The sequence below is a fragment of the Melitaea cinxia genome, chromosome Z (genome assembly GCF_905220565.1).
Source record: "Melitaea cinxia chromosome Z, ilMelCinx1.1, whole genome shotgun sequence".
NCBI classification, from domain to species: Eukaryota; Metazoa; Arthropoda; class Insecta; order Lepidoptera; family Nymphalidae; genus Melitaea; species Melitaea cinxia.
The window spans coordinates 10,369,660-10,379,648 of record NC_059424.1 but is presented as its reverse complement, the minus strand read 5'-3'; positions in this window follow the sequence as shown (position 1 = coordinate 10,379,648).

Below are 9,989 nucleotides of genomic sequence, written 5' to 3'. Positions count from 1 at the left end.
ACATAGTACTTACTTAAACAAATTAGTACCGAAATTGTATATTAATAACATACGAAGTACAACGTCATACCGATATACCTTCTTATAACTACTATCAAAAAAGCTTAAACTGTTAATCTCTTCCTACTAAATTAGATATTAGCAGATCTAAATAACACAATTATTTTATAAGGGCACCTGTATATCAATAAAGATTGTTAATTAGATGGTTGGTACAGCTGTTTTTGCAACAAAATTATTGAGATGTGTTATTTTGTAGGTATTTTCTTTTTGAAATTCGAAGGATGTTTAAGTTACGAACTAATTCTAATTAACCGCGAAATAACTAACTATATATTACACAGCTTTATTATGTTAGTATATACATAGATGTATTTATTTAGATCGTGCGTTTGAAGTAAATCCTTCTCCGTTAGTATCCTGTGATTGCTCATAAATATCGATTGAGTCAAATATATCTATGAAATACGCATTTAATATGAGAGATAATAGAATTTAATAGAACAGGTCGGTGTGTGTATTTATATCAGCTAACATGTAAATGCTAAAACGTGCGTACCTACTACAGAAAGAAATTTTTCATTTTCCTATTTTTAATAATACTCCGTTATATACCGACCTATGGGAAATAGGTAAACAAATCACCTTAAAAATTTCATCGTCAATACAGTTGCTACGCTATTTAAGTACCTATAGCTAGTGGACTTGTACATTTATGTGTATTATCATAAGAACATACAATGTGTGATTATGTAGGAATGTGTGGAAAATATACTTAGCGAAATGTGTTTACCGTGTATACAGTCTTTTCTGTCTTGCGACCTTTGTGATCACTGCGAAACTCATCTCGTGAGTAGCAGCATTTCGATGCATTGAAATCTGCCCTTACGGAGACTCGAAAATAACTTCGGTCTACATAGGAATATTCTTTGACATAGGGATGTATTAATGTTGTATGTATGATAACGAATCCAAAAAGTTAAAAGAAGTGATGGTGAATTTTAATCAAATAAATCATTCCCGTTTAATCTTATTTTAACTTTTCCATAATCAATAACAAACATAGTATGCTGTTGCAGTATGCACTAACATATTTATCTATAAAGATAAATAATATCAGCAATAGAAAAAGAAATACCAGGTCCGATGGAATACGTTTTTGTAGCGGAGTACTTCTGAAACTTGAATAGAAATCCCTCGAAAGTAATTGCAAAAAAGAAACGAGGAAATATTTGTGAAAAATACTGTTCGTATATTTATTATGTCTTACTACGTATTAGAATTGAATTATGTAAGTTTTATATAGTGTGTTAACAATTTTGATAATATTATATTAACTTACACATTTCCATCTCCTACATGGAGGAAGAGGCTTATGCCCAACAGTGGGATGTTACAGGCTAAATGCTTTTAACACATTTACGTTCACTTTAAGAATTCTTCTCTAATCAGGTTTAAAACATCCTCTTAATATTAATGCGAAAGTTTTAGATTTGTTGTGTATGTATGTTTGTTTATTACTTTTTCACGCAAAAGCTACTGAACTGATTATAATGAAATTTGGTACGTAATAAAACATATGTTAATTTTGTAACGATATTTCCACGGGATCATATATCACGGTAGCAACCCGTGATACGCAGCTAGTTTAAAAAATATTTGGAAGATGATCAAATAATAATAATACTTATTATGTAGCGCTGCTGTAATATAATTATAAATTATGTTTTCAACTTTTCAAAATATAGGCCAATGATTCTTGCAATATTTACAAATAAATAAAAATTGGAGTGTCTGTTTGTAATATTAAACCCACATATTGGCCCAAATATTGGCACCGACTTCTAAATTATAAAATATTTATTTAATCATTTCTGATTAACTAAATCAAAATACGAATTACTTTGTACTAAGTAAATTTATTTTTCACTTTTTAGTTTCCTTTTTGAAGTCGGTTTTTTTTTGTTAAAAATTATACTAAATTCATATGTATAATACTTGGTACATATACCAAAATATCGAATCGGAGTATTATATTGGGGGGAATATGATACAAAAGACAGATATTATTAAGGACTTGGGTGTTTTCTTTGACAGGAAGTTAACCTTCACGGATCACATTGAGTATATCTCCAAAAGCGCTAATCGCATATTAGGTTTTTTGATTCGTAATGTAAGAGTATTTAAAAATAATAGTACAAGAATTATTCTTTACAATAGTTTAGTTCGAAGTTTAACTGAGTACTGTAGTGTGGTTTGGAGGCCTCATTTTGCAGTTCATACTTTGAAATTGGAGCGCATACAAAAGCGATTTGTCTCATACTTGGCATTTTGGAACAAAGTTTCAAGGGAAACGCTGTCCTATAAAAAACGATTATTTATTAAATGATCTCATTGGAAAACCGCAGAATTTTGCTTATTCTTCATTGTTCTCTTTTCATTGTTCTTTTCTTTTCAAAATTTTACAAAATGCCATAAATTGTCCACAGTTGCTTGAGAGGTTCCAATTCCGTGTGCCGAGAACTTATCCTCGTACTCCTATTACTCCGCTGTGTCCGCCCTTTCTCAAACAACTCTGGGTGCCAACTCATTGGTACATACATAGGTTGTCCAGACTCCTCAACGAAACTAAAATCGACGTCTTTTCTGACTCATTTACCAAACTCAGACGGGAATTGTGCGAGACATGGACGAATTGTTGTTAAGATCGCTACTTCTTATGTATAATTGGTGACTGTTGATTTTTATACATTTTAAATATGTTTTTTTTTTTTTTAAATATTGTAATGTAACGCTTCTGTTTGCATGTGGTGTTCACCTTAATAAATTGTAATACTTAGCTCTAAGGTATTTATTAATATTAGGTTTACGTTATTGTGTAATTAGTGTTAACAATTACTGGTGATCCTAAATAAATAAATAAATAACAGTTTTTACAAATTTTGTCTGTCTGTTTGTTCCAGCTAATCTCTGAAAGGACCTATTTTGACAGATAGCTGATATTAGAAGGAATAACTTAGGCTATTTTTATTTAAGAAATTTATTTATTTTATAACTGCGAACTGAACAATAACTTTATTGTTAAACTCCGCGCGGACGAAGTCGCGGGCACAGCTAGTAAATAAATAAAAGAAAAACTTGCCTCATTAACAGAATATACTTTAACTTGTATAGAGCATAGTAACAACGATTGTATATGTGGTAATGTTAAGTTCTCAGCTTCATGTAATCTATACCTACCTACATCTATTAGTCAGTTCAGCCTATTGCAGTCCACTGCTGGACATAGGCCTCCCCAAGTTCGCGCCAGACATCCCGGTTTTCCGCAATCATCATCCAGCCTACACCGGGAATCTTACGTAGATCGTCCTCCGGCCCGTTGGACCGACGATCTACATCTATACATCAATACAAATAAATAAAATGGGAGTGTCTGTGTGTAATATTAAAATATTTTTTACTAAATGCATATGGATGTTTACACGGTACATATACCAAAATAACATTTTTTACAATTTTTGTCTGTCCGTCTATGTGTCTGTTTGTTTCAGCTAATTTCTGAAACGGCTGGACCGATTTTGACAGGACTTTCACTGGTAGATAGCTGATATAATAAGGAGAAACTTAGGCTACTTTTATTTTAGAAATTTCTTTATTTTATAACTCTGCGAACTGAACAATAATTTTTTTTTTTTGTTAAATTCCACATGGACGAAGTCGCGGGCACAGTTAATTAGTAATAATGTTATTCTCATTAAAAGAAAAATAAGAAAAATGTTAGTCATATTGTACTGTGTAGTAGAGAAAATCAGCTTAAGTTATCAACTCGACTTAATGAAACTGCAATATTATAAATAACCCTGAATTTATAATTTTATTAGTTCGTGAGTGGGCCTTTTGTAAAATTATTTTTTCTAGTATACTTAACGCCCCTAATAGGATATGAATCCTGTGGGGTCTAGAAACACAAATGCAAGACCTAGACTACGAAAAAAAAATCTGTACCTATGGCGTATACGAACTTTTACCAAGGTTCGAACCTGGGAGCACTAACGCAACAACCAATTGCTTTGATTATTGTACCACGCCGTCGAAATAGTTATAGACAATTAAATTGATTTAGTACATATTTTTACTTGTGCCTAATTATGAACTGTCTTTCAAGCCATGGAAATAAAATCTTATAATGAAGATTTCCGAATGACTGCATCAGTTTTTTTTTTGAATGCGTTATTGTCACGAGAAGGTTTATTCGAAAGAAAATTTAGGAAAAATCAATATTCACGAAAAAAAAATATGGCGGTACAAAGTTCGCCTGATCTGCTATTTTTAATCGACTTCCAAAAAAGGAAGAGGTTTTCAATTCGATTTTGTTCTTTTACTGAGTGGACTAATTTCAATGATTCTAGTTCTAATCGAAAGCTGAGGCTTGTCATGTGATTTCATTTAAATTTGATCGAGATCTGATGATTACTTTTTAAGTAAACTTGGATAACACGTATTTACTTGACTATTTTTTCGTGTCCAAAAGCAATTATTTTATATCTTTTTTCGGTGATAGTTTTTATAGTGATCTCGTCAACATGCTTCTAAATATATGCAGCAGTGAAATTCTTATATCAATATCCATTGGTTAAGAAGATAGGTAAATAGTTAAATAGCCTTACTATTTTTCATCATATATCACTAATTAGACTGACAATTTTGTTGACTTTGAAACCGAAGTCAGGTGGTCTAAATGTAAGGCGATTCTATTTCAATTATTACGATAAAATTCTTATATTATATTACCTTGCCTTATCTTAGATGTACAAAATTACAAAGCTTCAAAATTTACATTTCAGCTTTTTTTCATCCTTTGGAGCAAAACTTTAATATATAAACATCTTTGTTATTGAAAACGGTTAGGTACTAATAATGATAAAAAATATATTTGCATATTTATAACGCATCTTAAAAATATCCGTCATATTTAAAGTTATAAGCAAGAAACATTATCTACATCTTATAATGTAATCATCAAAATCGAATTGGTACTAGTTCGTATTACTGAGGTAACCTAAAAATAATTGGAGACCTAACGGAAGACTGTATTTCTCACCTACAGTTCTATGTACTATGTAGTCTATGTAGTCTGTTTGAGAGCGAGCTCTGCAGGCAGTCTGGTAGTTTTAGCGCACGAAATTTGAAACATAAATATGATACGTATATATACAAATTTTTTTCGAAAATAACGGTATATTTCAAAAAAGGCACTATTTCAGGACATCCCTTTAAATATAATGAAGTTTCTTTATAAGCTGATGGATTGAAAATTTATAGAACTGTCTTCACTTGATTTTTTTACTTACTTATTTGCGTAGTATGTTTACATAGTCAGCTCTTTGTGTTAAAATATTAAAGACTAATATTCTTCTAGATTAAATTGATAAAGATAAAAGAATATTATGCAGTTTTATCTCTAATTCGCAAATACACAATCCCGCTAAATTTAATTATCATCTCATTGGACTAAATAGAGATAACTGAAATAGCCGAAATGGGAGATCTGGTTGAGAAAGCTGACTTTTTTGTTTTAAAAAGATGGTAACTAGAGCAATTTGCATGCTTTGCTTTGTATCTAGAACGTCTTAGGATTTTAAGGAAATCTAGCAACTTGACATTTCCAGATAATTATTTTGTTCCACCTACACTATACGGTTCTAGTCTTTTGAATCCTCAATAAAAGGAATAATTAACACATAAGAAGGCTTTCAGAATAAATGTAATTATTATTATTATTACAGCCTATACAGTCCACTGCTGGACATAGGCCTCCACAAGTTTACGCCAAAAATAACGTGAACTCATGTGTTTTGCCCATAGTCACCACGCTGGGCAGGCGGGTTGGTGATCGCAGTACTGGCTTTGTCGCACCGAAGACGCTGCTGCCGTCTTCGACCTGTGTATTTCAAAGCCAGCAGTTGGATGGTTATCCCGCCACCGGTCGTCTTTTTAAGTTCCAAGGTGGTAGCGGAACTGTGTTATCCCTTAGTCGCCTCTTACGACACCCACGGGAAGAGAGGGGGTGGCTATAGTACCGTAGCCACACAGTACTAAAAAAATCAATGTAATTAACACGTTTTAAAAGAATGTGTATCGCAGAGTCATAGTATGAGCTGTCTTCATATATGGCTAATGGCTGATAGAAAAATGCTTAAAAGCATGAAGTAGTGTTCACGAACAATCGCGCATAAGTGTTTAATTTCTAATCACCAATTAAACTAGAAAGCACAAAATATTTTGGCAATTGTGACTGGTTTTAATTCGGTTGCTACTTACATAATAACAAGGAATCAAAAAATATTACTAACCTTTATATCATCTAATACTTGAAATTCAAGAGTACTCGTAAATCGTTTGCAACAGATGGGTATTTACATTACAGCATTTGAATTTTAAAATCAAAGTTTATAAACGCATGTTGCTCATAAACATGAATGAAACAATAAAAACGGACACATAAAGTGAAATTTAATACACCATGCCAAACTTCTAGACAAATTTACCAAAGGAAAACAGGAAATGAATTAGAACGAACTATTCTTTTATTTATTATATGAAACCTTGAACACGTATGTCTTTTCGAATATTCACGTAAAGGTCACACAAATATGTACTTACCTATGTTACAACAAATTAAGTGTTTAGTTACAAACGTTTAATGAATAAAATAATACGTAAAACTCTAAAATATAATGCTGAAGACTTGATTTTAGGGACTCACAGACTTACACTTAATTACATGATACAATGCAAAATCGTCAATATTATGACGATGGAGACAAGCCACTATAATAACATAAATCACACAAATAAAACTTGGGTAAGTGTATGCATTTTTTGTTAGACGTAATATGACATCCGCGAACTCTTAGTTGCCCTTGCTTTTTTATACATCCATTTTTTTTACATTACTTTCTTCTGTAACAAATAATATATTATGTATTCTGATTTTTTATTGTATTCACTGATTAATGTATTTATTTTAGCCATTGATTTAAATAAAAAATAAATAAGTTGCGTCTAATTTAGCTATTGAGTGAAATTAAAAAATACTATCAAAAGGTATTGTAATATTGACTTTCTACGTATGATATGTATATCTATATGTACAATATTATGAAGCTGAAAAGTTTGTTTGTTTGTTTAAAAGCACTAAGCTCGGGAACTACTGCTTCGAATTGAAAAATGTTTTGTGTTGGATTGTCCATTTTCCGAGAATGGCTTATAGGCTGCATAATATTTGAGTACCTCTTTTATCTCAAATTAACGCAGGTGAAACCGTAGGGCACAGCTAGTTTTTAGTAAAGTTTACACTATCATTAACCGACTTCCAAAAAAGGAGGAGGTTCTCAATTCGACTGTTTTTTTTTTTTTTTTTTTATGTATGTTACATCAGAACTTTTGACCGGGTAGACCGATTTTGAGAAACTTTGTTTTAATCGAAAGGTGGTGTGTGCTAATTGGTCCCATTTAAATTTATTTGAGATCTAACAACTACTTTTCGAGTTATATGTAATAATGCGTTTTTACTTGACACTTTTTTCGTCGACCTACGTTGTATTGTACCGCATAACTTTCTACTGGATGTACCGATTTTGATAATTCTTTTTTTGTTAGAAAGGAGATATCCCTAGTTTAGTACCATGATAAGGAAACCAGAATTTGATGATGGAATCCCAGAGAAATCGAGGGAAACTCTTGAAAATCCGCAATAACTTTTTACTGGGTGTACCGATTTTGATAATTCTTTTTTTGTTGGAAAGAAGATATCCCTAGTTTAGTATCATGATAAGGAAACCAGGATCGGATGATGGGATCCTAGAGAAATGGAGGGAAACTCTTGAAAATCCGCAATAACTTTTTACTGGGTGTACCGATTTTAATAATTTTTAATTTAATCGAAAGCTGATGTTTGTCATGTGGTCACATATAAATTTTATTGAGATCTGATAACTACTTTTTGAGTAATCTTTGATAACGCGTAGTTACTTGACTATTTTTTCGTCTATCTACGTTGTATTACTCGTCGATGTAATTGAAGTCGGTTTTTTTCGTTTGTCTGCAAACACAATTATTTTTACAAATATACGTGAAAGTTACAATCCAAAATATACCAGATTGCAACCGATAACCACAACATTGTAACAATGTGGCAAAACATTAAAACCCAATAAATACAATGTATGGACTCGTTATACCTACATATGTTACTGTATTATTTAACATAATTTTGTACTTTTAACATTTTATTTTTATGAAATGTGGATGAAATTTTAAAATATAATTTCATTTTTATGAATGTAAATAAAATGTAATTATTAAATTATTCCTTTCCCATATGTACCTTGCTAAATCTTGTTTTTCATAGTACAGTATTTCCAATGACGACGCATTGCCGCAAGTATCATAGCACTGGTTTGTGGGATGTTGGGCTGGCGGTAGCGGGTTCGATCGCCGCACATGACAAACATTTGTATTGGCCATACATATGTTTGCCGTGGTCTGCAACGTTAAGCCGTCGGTCCGGGTTGTTATCATGTACACCTGATAGCGATTGTTATTCATAGTAGGGAATATATCCGCTAACCCTCATTGGAGCAGTTTGATAGATTAAGCTTTGATACATCTGCTACATGGGGAAAGAGGCGTATGCCTATGAGACGTAAATATATATTTGTGTGGAACAAAGTAAATAATAGCCCATTCATATAAATTAGACATTAATGTAGATTCTATAATACACTTTTTCCATATATTACATCAAGCATTTTTTATTGCTACATCATTCAAGTGGAAAATATTAACAACTAGTCAATATACTTTAAAGGCTTCGTATCAAATTGCTTTTTAAAGAATTCAAATAATGTGTCGTTACAGCAAATATAATAAATATATGTATTGATTATATGATATAACGAAATCCAAGCTACGTATATGGAACTACTAGCTGTACCCGCGAATTCGTCCGCGTGGAAATTAACAAAAAAGTTTTAGTTCAGTTTGCAGAGTTATAAAATAAATAAATTTGTAAAATAAAAGTAGCCTAAGCTACTCCTTACTACATCAGCTATCTGACAGTTAAAGTCGCGTCAAAATCGGTCCAGCCATTTTAAAGATTGGCTTTCTGAGCTTTAAATGTTTCGCTGCTAATTACTTCTAATGACGATATCTCAAAAACTATTCATCTTATTGATATAGTGTAAAGGTCAATCTTAATCTGCATTAAATGCCTAAGCTAACAACATATTCATTTGGATAATACTGAACTAAGAAAATAGCTTTGAAAATAACCGTATAAAAATCGGTTAGGCAGTTTTCGAGTTTATCACGTTCAGACAGACAGGAGGACAGAAAGACGCGACCGGGGGACTTTTTTTATAATATGTAAGGATTATTTATTGCTTTTGAGTAATAAACTAGATTCAACCACTTTGGCACTTACTCAACGGCCCAGCAGGTTGTGTCGGGGATTGGAAGACACACACAACAAATAAACAAACGTTCAAACCACAACAAACCAGAATTTCTCACGTGCGAGGAGCGAACTCGTAACCGTTTACGCATCAGCCAATTACTGTGAACACTGCGCCAACGGGTCCTTAACCTTAATTACTAGGGCAAATCAATCAATCAGCATTTTGTCTTAATTTTTATTGTTTATATGTGGTTTGAATTACGGTTTTTAATTATGGTTAATAAAGTTATAATTATAATATATAAGTATATAGTTTTCAGCATGTAAGCTACAAATACTAATTATCCGTTGATTTAATTAAGTCGATGATACTTGTAACCAAATATATGATACCTATCGATAGATTATGTATATTAGCGTAGCCGCTACTATTCGGTACATAGGTTTCGCTTGGAACAAGATCTCTGTGGGTTTTGGAGCTTCGAACAACTGTTGAACGCATCTGCGCCTAACGCACCCTGCATTCTGT